The sequence below is a fragment of the Macrotis lagotis genome, chromosome X (assembly GCF_037893015.1).
Source record: "Macrotis lagotis isolate mMagLag1 chromosome X, bilby.v1.9.chrom.fasta, whole genome shotgun sequence".
NCBI lineage: Eukaryota > Metazoa > Chordata > Mammalia > Peramelemorphia > Peramelidae > Macrotis > Macrotis lagotis.
Window position 1 is genome coordinate 538,462,417 of NC_133666.1, and position 13,635 is coordinate 538,476,051.

Below are 13,635 nucleotides of genomic sequence, written 5' to 3' on the forward strand. Positions count from 1 at the left end.
CACAAAAGGATTTGATTCATGCACAAATAATACCAAGAATTTTTTCAGTTTTTTTCCTATCAATTTTTACAGCCAGGATGCTTGTTGTTGATAGGGCCTTCTATCTAGCAACTAGAGAAGTGGGAGGGATGTCAATTGGGATGAGCTGGAGCCATAAAGAAACTGAAATATTATCTTGTATAGACCTTTCATTTTACAGATAAGAAAACCAGAGTCTAGACATTTTAAATCACTTGATCAGTAAACACTGATCAAACAAAAATGATTCTAGATCAGAATTGATATTTGAACCTTTTCACTGTCTCCTGTTGGCCATTTAAAAGGAGAGAATTTAACAGGACATCTTGCTCGATGAAGCCATTTTTGCATTCTCATTTGAAAGGGCTAGATGTTGACTGTTAATTCTTTGTAGAGACATCTTCAGAGGAGAAGTCAAAGTTATTCTCATACAGAGATTGTCAGAAGGTGTCCAAGTCCTCAAACTCTAAACTTTCATCTGCCTGCTATTTATTCTAATTAATTTTACTGAGATGCCCTATAAAATAATGGTTCAAGAGTTGCTAATTATTATCAGCTGGAAACCTGGCAGAACCACTTGTACAGGTCACAAGATACAATTATAATCTTAATGGAGCATAATACCCTCACTTGACTTAAACAGACTCATATTTTATAAAAATATTAAGCATCACAGATTCTCCTGTTCTCTAATTTTTTCCTCCATGAGTCATGAAATACTGATGCTAGATATCACCTAAAGGGCAAAGGGGAGGTTCATGTTGCAAAGCATATGAACATAATACACGTGAGAAATTATACAGAATTTATATAAATAATATCATCAAATCAGTGGTCTAAAAACATGACAAGAATGAAGGATATAAAATGGACAAACCAAATGCTTCAAAAAACTATAATAAAGATGAGAAAGACATTGAAGACACAAGGTAGAATTACTGTGGCAAATTTTTGAGAAAACATAGAAGAGATTCAGGCAGGATCAGACAGAGTGTGGGTTTCAATTTTCCTTTTTGAAGTGAATTATCTACATTAATGAGGTCACAGTTCTATTGGAGTATTGGAGATGTATCCATATGAAAGTGTTCATGTGTATATGCAGATGGATTATACATATATAATATATATTTATGCATACAAACACTACATTTTATATATATATGTATATACATATATATATATATATATATATATATATATATATATATATATAAACAACTTAAAGTAAGATCAGTTTTTTGTTTTGTTCTGTTTTCTTTTTATTTTAGGGTGGGTGTTATTTTTATATCTTCAACACCTAGACTAGTATCTGAATCCTAACAATTATTTAATAAGTGAATATTAAACACTGAATTTCGAATGTCTTATCTAAGGGAATTTTTGAGATATTTTTCTATACATTTACTAGTACCTTCCACTTTGGGGTGACCATATATTGTTCCTTTGTAGGGCTGTGATGTTTCTCTTTATTTCAAATGCTATTAAAATCAGTTTTCCCCCTTCCTTCTAGGAAAGTTCAATTTCTAATGCCTTTTTATAAAAGGAAACTTCAGATAGTATATATTTTAATTTTTACAGTGATTCTCAGTTGAGGTGAAACCTTTTTTTACACTTGCAGCATGTTAGAATAAGGCTATCACCTAACCCTTTCTAGATATTTTACTTTGTTCATTTCTTCTTTGACTTTTTTTAAAATTCCTTTTGAACACAGCAATGGTATTCAGAGGGTATTGTCCAATTCAGAATATCCAATTTCAAAATGAATGCTGCAAGTTATATTAAATATATGTGCATATATATTATATATATATATGCACATATATTTAATATATATATATAATATATATGCATTAGATTTTTGCAAGGCAATGGGGTTAAGTGGCTTGCCCAAGACCACACAGCTAGGTAATTATTAAGTGTCTGAGGCCAGATTTGAACTCAGGTACTCCTGATTCCAGGGCCAGTGCTCTATCCACTGCACCACCTAGCCACCCCTAAATATATATATATTTTAAATTAACATATTATTTATCCAGTTTTACTAGGATTTGATGCAAATAATTTTATCTTGTTTTTCAATAATATCTCAGACTTTCATTTTATTTTTCATTAATATTATATAGACTTGGGTAATTCTGACTGGAATTTTCTTTTGTATGTGATTTGATTATATGCTTGAAACATATTTTCTTTGACTTAGGAGGTCTAGATTTTGACAATTACATTCTTGGATAAATTGTATCTGGGATTTTTCTCTGGTAAAATCAGTGGGCCATTTCAATCAACAATTTGCCTTTTTCCTAATCATTCTGAATATTTAAAAAATAATTCCCAGAAATAAATTTATTTGAAAGCTTCATATTATTCCAAGAGTCCAGATTAGCTCTCTAAGTTCAATGTTCCAGATCATTTAAAAAAATTTTATTTTTGTTTTTGCATGTTTTTTTCTAATTTTTCTGTCCTTTGATTTTGCTCTAGTGATTTTGAGGGGGGATATATTTTTGCATTTTGAGTTCTAATATATTTATATTTTAAGGGTGCTATCTGATTTATAAAGGTTTTCCCACTTCTATGCTGTCATTAGTATTCACTTTGATTTTCTCAATAAGTTCTAAAGTCATTCCTTATCTCTTTCTTCAATTATTTCATTAAACTTTCTAACACTTGAAATTTTTATGAATTTGTTTACCTCTTACCCAACCTTTTCTCCAATCTTAACTTAATATTTAAAAAATTCTCCCTATTTGTTTAGAATAGTTTAAAAGTTTAAATATATTAAAAGTTTAATTCTGAATCCCTTTAAAATGAAGTTATCAAAAAACAAGATAATTTTGCAATTCCCTCAAATGGACCTGTTAAATCCATTGTGAAACAGCTCCCATGCTAATAGTCTCACACTGCACTCATAACTATTGTCTGTCATGAAATTCAACATTTCAAACAACTAATAAAATTTAACAATGTGATCATGACAGGTTTGATTTCAGAACTCCTTCCAACTCATTCCTGAATTTTTTTCTAAGGTTAAAATTTAGCATCTCTTGCCAAAATGAGGCAACAAATGGTGCCTTAATATCCTTTCAAGTCCAACTTAAAATTAAATTTCCCTTGAAATAATTTGAGTAATATTTTCTCTATGGAGTCATAGATGTTCCTTGCCTCCCCCCCAACACATTCAATTTTTCTCTTTATGGGGGCATTCATGAAGTTCTCATTAGGCATAATGTGCTTCTATGACCACTTTGCAAAGTCTTGGAGATCTTTTTCCCAGTGTATCTAGTTTATTGTTAGCCCCTGATTACCATACTATTCATTCCAATGATTACTATCCTAGAGGGTGAAATGATCCTAGCGAAAGACTTCAAATCCTCTGGCTCTCTGCAGTCTACAAAGTCAACCTCTATTTAAGTCCAAAGGGGTAGATGACGGCTGAAGCCTAAATCAATATTTTTTCTTTTTCTAGAGATTAACTTCATTCTGGGATGGATATTTTCCATCACTTGAGTGTAATAAGCTCAAATGCTGAATTACAAATTAGTTTTTTTGTCTTTCAACTAGTCCAAATGAATCTACTATATATTATCATTCCCTAGTACTACAATGATTAATGACTACTTCCACTTAGTATCAAAACTTTGATACCCTGCTCATATTCAATTCATTACTGAATCAATCAAGTAGAGAAGTCATACTTTCTATCATCACTGAGGTATGTTTATAGGACTATTTCTCTTACATGTTATTCCTTTACCTGTACCAAGATATAGATGGATGTATAGATAAACAGACATATATAGATATAAGACACAGAGAGAGAGATGATATAGATGTATCTATACATATACATATACATATTTATATATTTATATATACATACATTTATATGTAAATATGTATGGATATATATTCATACATGTATATTTTCATGCTATATTATCATGTATATTATCATGCTATCTCCTAACAGCTAATTCTCTGAAAAGCATATTCTTTGCATGCGCGAAGTTTAATACTGGACCTTATCTTATTCTGTCATTTAAAAACACTACATTATTTTCTGAATAAGTTGTTTTCTAAAACTTATAAAAATAGTACTTTCATAATTTAAGCATTATTCAAAGAATTTCAAATACCTGCTGACCCAGGAGGTTAGTTCAATTTTCTTCAAATTTGAATGCTTTATATATGAATCAAATTTGCCTTTGAGAGATTCTCCTAAACATATGTTGGAACCAAAAGAAGGAATATGAGCATCATATTGTTAATAACTTTGATAAAGAGAATTAGCCTTAGAGGCAGTGAGGTGGTTCAATGAATAGAATGCTGGACTTGTAATCAGAAAGACATTTACTTAGATATTTCCTAACTACTGACTCTGATAAAATCATATAACTTTTGTTATCCTCATTTTCCTCATCTGTAAAATGAAGATGAGAACAATAGCACCTACCTGCTAGGATTGCTATGAAGATCAAAAGACATATTTGAAAAGCAATTTTTGGCACATAGCACTTAAACAGTCCCTGTTTCCTTCTTTCCTTCTATAAAGGAATTTTAAAGTTTTTGCTTCATTGGACCCTTTCAGAAATTTGGTGAAATATTTGGAACTCTTCTCAGGATAATGTTTTAAATACATAAAAATAAAACAATATATTTACAAAGAAATGCAATTATATTCAAAAAGTTACCAATAATTGAATTCATCACTCTTGATTAAAATCCATATTCTATAAGCTCCTAATCCTTTTTGGTACTAAATATTGTTTAGTATCTTTGGGAAGTTTAAAGGTTGAGATCGATGACTGGAATATTTTATTTATTTATTTATTTTTAGGTTTTTGCAAGGCAAATGGGGTTAAGTGGCTTGCCTAAGGCCACACAGCTAGGTAATTATTAAGTGTCTGAGACCAGATTTGAATCCAGGTATTCCTGACTCCAAGGCCGGTGCTTTATCCACTGCGCCACCTAGCCTCCCCCGACTGGAATATTTTAGACAAGAGAAACAAATAGGATGTGGGCCCCGATTGCCCAGTTAAAGTGCTGTATATAGTTCAATTGTAGTTCAGCTTCTCTGTCCTAAAAATCACAGAACTGTAGAACTTTAAAACCAGAAATAGCATTTTAGAGGCTATTTCATTCAAACTCCTCATTTTTTAGATATATAACTCAAGTGGTAAAGGAAGTGAATTGCCTCAGTGACAGAGCTGACTAAAACTCGTGTCTCTAGACTCCCTGTTGAGTTTGGTTTCCATTATAAAACAAGACCACCTCTCTCCTACTCAACTTTAATTATAACAACACATAATCAATTATTTTTTGAATAGTCAAAATGGACAGAAATCTGAGAAGGAATTTATTATTTAGGTCTGTTCATTAAAAGGAAATTCCTGGGGGCAGCTAGAGCATTGGCCCTGGAGTCAGGAGGACCTGAGTTCAAATCCGACCTCAGACACTTACTAATTACCTAGCTGTGTGACACTGGGCAAGTCACTTAACACCATTGCCTTGAAAATAAAAAAGGGAATTGCTTATAATCCTTATAATGCCTCTTCCAAAAATGGAAGTAGACTTGTTAAAATAGGAAGGTCACTTCTGAGTAGTAAGAGTCAGTGGAATGAAATTTCTCTGTAACACTGTTTCTCAAGAATTGAAATATATTCTATATAAAAACATTCTATAATTTGATATTCTACTTTGCTCTTAAATGTTACCAAGTTAACCGAGTATTGGTATGTGATCAGCAATGGAGTTGAAAGACAACTCGGAAATATTCCTTCAGTTATTCTGTCTTGGAGATGGCCCAAGGAGAGTTGGGATTGAAATATTATAGGGGTCTTCAACAACTCATAGTTGTTCTTGTTACTATAAAATGAAACTCAAAGTGCATAGATCCTGTTCCCTAAGAGTTTAGAATCTCATAGTGAATTTAATATTTATGTGGCCAAATAAACAAAGAACTAGATAAAAGTGCTAGAGGAAACATATAAGAAGTTATTTTCAGATATTTTTCAGGAATGGGCAATAAAAGTCATAAAAAAGGGAAAATAATTTTCAGAAACACATTTCATCATATTAGATTCAGAAAGTTTAAAAGGCCTTAGTGACTTGCAAATTTGTGGCAATATCATTTACATAGATAGCAGCTAAAAATAGGAGCCCAAAGAATCTCAATACTAAATGACCTGAATAATGTAGCCTAACAGTTCCAAAGTCTCTTCTGAGTTGTCTAAACCCTCTAAGTGTTTTGATCTGGGAAATTTGAATTCAAGTCCCTCCATGATGTTAACATATGGTGCTCTCTGTGGCAACTCATTACATTGGTTCTATGTTTTCCTGTTGTATAAAATAAGAATTTGAGGTTGAAAGAGGAGAAAGAAGGAAATAGAATGAGAGGGAGAGAGAAAGAAGAAAGGGAAAGAGTTCTTTTAGTTTTATAAAATTGTAGAAATTTATTTGAGATTCCTACACTCATATGATATGATTATCTCAGACAAATACTGAAAATATATTCTCATTTACTATAGCATATAATCCAACATCTTAGAAAAGAATGAAGATAATGAATGATCTGAATGATATATAGTTTTCATAGGATTGAAATGAAAACAATCTTTCCAAATCATGGGGAGTTATTTTGACCAGCTAGTGCATTGTTTACAAAGATCAAGGAGAGTTTTCTTCATTTCTTTAATATAGGATTATTTTGTGTTTCATGGACAGCTCATAGGATTTTAAAACAAATCAAGTTAGTTTCTTTTCTATACTTTACTGAGAACTGACATCATTAATGGCTCCTTCAATGATTTCATTTCTTGTTTCCCTTCACATTAAGAATAATTACTTTTCCACAAACCTAGTCAATTTTGATGGAGACCACTGTTTTCCAAATGTAAAATGGTCATTGATCTGCCAAGATCTGCCAAGTTGCCACATAGAGCACCAAGTTCCCATTTGCAAGACTGGAAACAAATTCTGAAAAAAAAGTCAAAGCATCCACACTATGCTTGGCAACAATAAATAGAAAAACAAAAATAGTTTCTGAATTTTCTCTGGTCATATTTATTTCCAAGAATTTCTAGGATGATTTTATATGAATTGTAATAAACATAAAAATATAGATACTATCTTTATAAATATAAGCATATTATGGAAGGTCATCTTCATTTCAGTTTGTTAATCTCAAATTTTCAGCAGTAATTTTTCCATAATAACAAAGTAGATGCCGTCCTTTATAGGTACTGTGATAGACTAGGGGAGAGATATGAAGATAAGTGTCAGTGGAAGCAAGGTTTCAGGAAATTTAGCAATTTGATTTAATAAGATAGAAATAACTTATTTAGATGTTGTTTGGAATCTAAAGTTTAAAAGTATTATAATGTAAATTTTTAAATTAGATTTTCATTTATATTTTCAAATTTTGTTTTCATAAAAAAGGTAGTGTCAAGAGATGGAAGGAACCTCACAAAACATCAAGTATGAAACATACCTGAAAATTAAGAAATTCTTTTAAGAGAAAAGTCTCTTGTAAATAATAATTTAATAATATTTTATCTTCTATGAAAAAAAGAATTTTATGATTCAATAACTTCCTTCTTTTTCACCTCTCTATCTCCCCAAAAGAATAGATGTAACAAACACAATTTCCTGTGTACATATTTTTTATCTGTCAAAAACTTATTGTACAAAGCCCTGCTCTAGAAGATGGAGATGCAAAGACAAATTAAAAAAAAATAGTCCCTGTACTCAACTATCATATATCCTGTGGAAGGATACAATATTTAAACACATCTTAAGAGATAGTAAAAGAATGAGGGTGAAACCACTAACAACTATGGAAAATTCTGAATGAAGATATGGAGCACAAACATTTATTTAGTGCCTATTATGGGTCATGATTATTTAATATTATTATATTAAAACTCTTTATGGAGATTAGTAGCAACCCTGGAACATAGGTGTTATTATTATCTCATTTTACCATTGAATAAACCAACATATTGATTGACTAGTTCAAGGGCACACAGAAGTAAGTGTCTATGGCTGCTTCTGAATGCAGAAACTGAAAATTACCAAAAGAAAAAAAAAGTCTAATGGGCAAGAGTGAGGATGGAATGGGTCTAGATATAGGGGATGATCCACTCAAATGGAGGTGAGAGAGGACTGGGTTTAGAGAATAAGAAGTAGGGCATTTTACTGGAATATAATGTATGTGATAGAGTTTAATGTGAAATGAGGGTGGGAAGTTAGGAACATGGTAAAAAATGCTTTGGGAATATCATTTTTGGCAACATTCTGAAGTATCGATTGGATGAGGAAGGCATTGAAATCATAGAATCTAATTAGAAAGGTTCTACCATAGTCCAGGCAAGAAGTAGAAGTCCAAACTAGGAAAGAATCTGAATCTAATTAATTTTTATAAAAGATATCCCAATATTCTTTAGGAAAATGCCTTTGTCTCCTTTATTATCCCCCTCTGTTGAAAGTTGTTTCATACGTAATTTAAACTGAAAATTTTAACTTGTGCTTCTAGAATGATGATGACTATGATAATGCTTGTCTTTTGTTCTCAAACAAGACCATGACATTTGAGAGGTGATATCATGACAAGCAAATGACCTGGATTTGAATCAAAGGGTGCTGTGCTATGTCACCAGCCTCACTTTCTCCTCCAGAGCCATCTGGGTCCAGTGACCAGATATGAATCAGGATGACTGGAGATGACCCTGGGTGCAAGGCAATCAGAGTTAAGTGATTTATATGCTAGGTCACACAGCTAGTAAGAATCAAGTGTCTAAGACCAGATTTGAACCCCCTATCCTCCTGACTCCAAGGCCAGTGTTCTATCCACTGCCCATCAGCTTCTAGAGTGATAATTTGTTGGATTTTCATGACTGAATGAATTTAAAATTCTTGCATCTCCTTGGCAAAGAAGAAGGTTCACAGAGCTGTAGCTGATAATGATAAATGTAGATGGTTCTACCCATTCAACTCAAAATAGAGAGTCTAAGAACCAGCAGATTGGTCCCACCTATTGCTTCTGTCTCTGGCTATCTTATTTCATGATAGTTGACCAGTTTCTGGAAATGGATATAGACTACACTTTCCATGTAATTAAATGTCTTGAAAGGCCTGTGGGACATTAGCTTACCTCTATTGCCTTTTCTGTTCATTTGTCATGTTCAAAATCAGGGCATTGCTTACTGAATTGGAACGAGTTTTTATTGCCATTTGGATACTAGATGTAATTTCTTATCCCAGAACCCCTAACTAAACACTAGTCATTCTTTCCTAACAATCAACCTCAAGAGTCTATTGTCAAAGCTTATGTGGTGGCTGAAGCTTTTCTGTAGGAGGGAAAGTAGGAAACATACTATTGTTAAGTCTACTCTGAGGCAGAAATTTTACAAAAAAAACAAATCACTTTATTTTTACAACAACCCTGAATGATAGGTATTATTAACTCATATTTTATTGGTTAGATGATTCTGGCTTCAGGCTGCAGACCCACAGAGAGGGTTGAGTCACAAGGGAAAGGGGAAGCTTGCCAAACTATTCACTTATTTAAATGAGAACTGAGTGTACTCTGTGTGTTGTATGAATATGCACACACATATGGAATTATACATACATGCACATTGTACAAAAACTCATGCATGCAAACATACATATAGCAAGATAGATCAGTGGATGAAGTGCTAAGCCTAGAGTCAGGAAGACTCATCTTCCTGAGTTTAAATCTCATCTCAAACATTTACTAACTGTGAACTTGGGAAAGTCACTTAACCCTGTTTACCTCAATTTCTCATTTATAAAATATATAGGAGGAGGAAACAGTGAACCACTCCAGTATCTACTAAGAAAAAATCTCAAATGGAGCCATTACTGAAAAATGACTGAATAGCAACACACACATACATCTACATACGTACACACAAACTCATACATATGCATATGTATATATAATTTGATCCATGCAATAATTCTGGAAGGTAACTAATAAAAGTATTATCCTCCCCAAATTACTGAGGAGGAAATGAACTCAAGTTAAATGAGTTGACAAAGGCAATACAGCTAGAAAATGATAGAGCTTGATTCTAGGGTTCTTTTCATTTTTCATGATAACATAATGGTCTATTCCATGGATTACAAAGTTAAACTTTTTCCAGTCTTTGACTACTCACTCTTTCTCTCTGTTCCCATCCCCTGTTTCTGAGACCTGCCAATTTTACTCTTGCACCTTCTCTCCTCTGACCCTGCTCCAACCCTAGTATAGATCCTCATCATTTCACACCTGGACTAGTGCTGCTGGCAGTTCAGCCTGCCTCAATTCTGGTCTCCAAACTATTCTTCATCCAGCCTCCAAAGAGAATTTTCTAAACTGTAAGTGCAACTATGTCTCTCACACACACACACACACACACACACACAAACACACACACACACACACACACACAAACACACACACACAGAGCCCTCTTATTAACAAACTCTAGAAGGTCAATCATTAATAGCTCTCTAGGATCAAATAAAAAAATCTTCTGTTTGGCATAGAAAACTCTTCATAATATGGCATTTTCTTACCCTTCTAGTCTTCTTACACCTTATGTCTCAACATTGACTCTTTGATCTAGTGTTACTGTTCTCTTGACTGCTACACAAACAAAAAAAACTTTATCTCTTGGTTCTGGACATTTTCTGTGACTCTACCCCATGACTGAAATGTTCTATTTCATCTTCACCTACTAACTTCTTTTAAATCCTAAATAAAACTCCGTCTTTTACAAGAAGTCTTTCTGAATCTCTCTTTACTCCAGCATCTTCCCTCTTAATTAGTTTCCATTTATCTTATATATGGCTTATTTGTACATTTTTGTTTATTGTCTCCCCCATTAGGTTGTGAGATCCTACAGTGTAAGAGCTATCTTTTCTAATTTTTTAAAATTCTCAATGCTTAGTTAACATAGTGCCTGACAATAGTGAGAATTTAATAAATGTTTATTGATTATTTTACTAACTATAAATTATTAGAGAGGAAAGGCACCTTAGGCATTATCTGGTCTGAATGATTGATTTTATACTGAAGAAACTGAGTCTTCAATGGGTGAAGTGATTTGATTTAGATTAAAGAATTGATTGTTGGTTAAGACTAGAACTTGGCTATTTGGAGTCTTGGTTCTACATATGCTCTCTATAGAATACTTCTACTTAATACCACTCTTCTTTGTGCTTGAGTATGTCAAATGATTGATTATTTTCTTACGCTGAAGGCAATTATGGTTCATACAAATTCTTTCAATAGTAAGTATATGAAATTGTACACTGTATGAATTTGCCAATGGGAATCTTGTGCTTCAGGCTTGAGAAATATAGTTAAAACTATTTTAGGGAATTGGTAGGAAGCATCTGATCTCTTTACCAAGTGGAGAGATAAGGGCAATATCAGTGTAGTGTATAAACTTTTTTGTGAGATGTAACATAAGAGTATGGTGGAAGATTATAAGCAGTATCATCTCATAAAACAGCAAGAAGCAGTGAAGAGAAAATCAAGTTTGTAAAACTTGTCAAGAGATCCAAATAGAGAAAAGTAGAAAATATTTATAAAGTTTTACATAACAAACTCTTCATCAATTGCAATGAAACTATAACATTTTGACTTTAACATCACAGTCCCTGATGTACAGCAAGAGGAAGTAGAAAAATACTAAAAGAGAAAAATTGAGAAAACCAGTTTTACTAGAGTTGCTGAAACAGAAGAAAACTGTGCTGAAGGGAACTGATGAATCAGTTCTCAACATATTTGAAATAGCGGAGGGTATCAAAAACTTGTGGGAAAAAGTTTTAGACCACTTTTACCAATTAAGAGTAATAGACTATGCAATAATTGCTGACATAGATCTTAATTTTCTTATTTAAACTTTCTTTGAAAATAAACTTTGTATATATATATATATATATATATATATATATATAATGTTTGCATGTGTGTATGTTTGTGTGTGTGTGTGTGTGTGTGTGTGTTGAAGGAATCTTTATTGAAGGAAAGGAAACTCTAGTAAAATATCTTTACTATAACATTAACTGAAGGGGTAGAGCCCAGAGAATAGAGTAAAAGTAGGGATCAGCTAGAGTTCTTTTCAATTCTCCTCCAAGCAACTTTAAAATTATGTGTCCAAATAAATTCTAAAGTGGAAGAACTAACAAAAGAATGGAATTAAACACTTTTCCAGTCTCAAAAAACTTAAAGGGTCAGGAAATGTCTGTCTCACAGGGTAGGAGCAGAACCTAGCCCAATACAGGTCACACCAGTGTTGAACAGAATAGTGCAGACTATGCCCTTATAAACCAATAGCAGATCTAGGATGATTTAGTGGTCATGACAGTAGCTTTCATGGAGGCAGATTCTTCTGAATTTGTCAACTCAAACAGCAAGGGGATTGAAAAACATTGTCAGAAGGAGTTTACAGGAGATCCTTTCCTGTCCTGGGTACAGGACTCTATTGCAATACTTGGTAACAGTCCAGGGTGAGGAGGAATACTATTAGGAGCAGGAACCCTGGTAACACTTCTAGTGATGAAAAGGGTACATGTTGTCAGCTTCAGAAAAGTGCCAAGAGAACATTGACCACATCTCTCCTTAAGCCATATCACCTTGGAATAACTGAAACTTAACAGATTCACAGCACTAACATAGCAGAAAGAAAAGCCTGAAATTTAGGAAAGTGCTCCTTCCACTCTGGACCAGAGTCCAAATTTAACAAAGTTAAAAATCAATAAATAGATTAGAAAATGAACAAACAACAAACAAACATTCTGACCCACAGAAAGTTGCTATGGTGACAACGATCAAAACACAAACTCAGAGGACAATAATGTCAAAATTGCTATATACAAAGACTGAAAGAAAATGGAAATTAGTTTCAGGCACAAAAAATATTTCTGGAAGAGCTCAAAAAAAGATTTTAAAGATCAATTAAGTGGGATGGAGAAAAAATTGGGAAAAAGTGATGCAAGGAAATCACTGAAAAAAGTCAACAATTTGATAAAAGGACAAAAAATATTTGAAGAATTTATAGAATGAAGAAAAGAATAAAAACAGAATACAGGAAATGATAAAAGAGGAGCAAAAATTCACTTAAGAGAGCTCCTTTAAAAATCAAAATTGACTAAATTAAAAAATATTATCACATTGATTGAGATGTAAGAAGACTTTATTGTTGTTCAGTTGTGTCCAATTTTTCATGACACAAAAGATCATAATATTTATTGAATTTTCTTGTCAAAGACACTGGAGGAGTTTGACATTCTCTTCTATGATGGATTAAAATTAATAAAAGGCTATGTGATTTGCCCAGTCACACAATTAGTAAATGTCTGAGACTGGCTTCAAACAGGTCTTGCTGATTCCAGGCTTAGGGCTGTATCCATTGAATGATCTAGTTGCTCCCAACTTAAGATTCTATTTGATCAATTGGTTGGTTCTTGTCCTTCACTATAGAGGAAGACCAAAATGACATCACTATGTTTGAGACAAGTTATAGTAGGTCTGATTGTGGTTGATCAGACCAACATAAGCTCCAAATACTCAACACAGGTTGGACACAAATAGTCCATGTAATC

At 32.8% G+C, this 13,635-nt stretch overlaps 1 protein-coding gene across 1 annotated transcript in view; it reads left to right on the forward strand.

Annotated features, from left to right (window-relative positions):
• Positions 1–13,635, forward strand: part of CNBD1 (cyclic nucleotide binding domain containing 1) — a 568,311-nt gene that overhangs the window by 531,050 nt on the left and 23,626 nt on the right. The window lies entirely within an intron of this gene.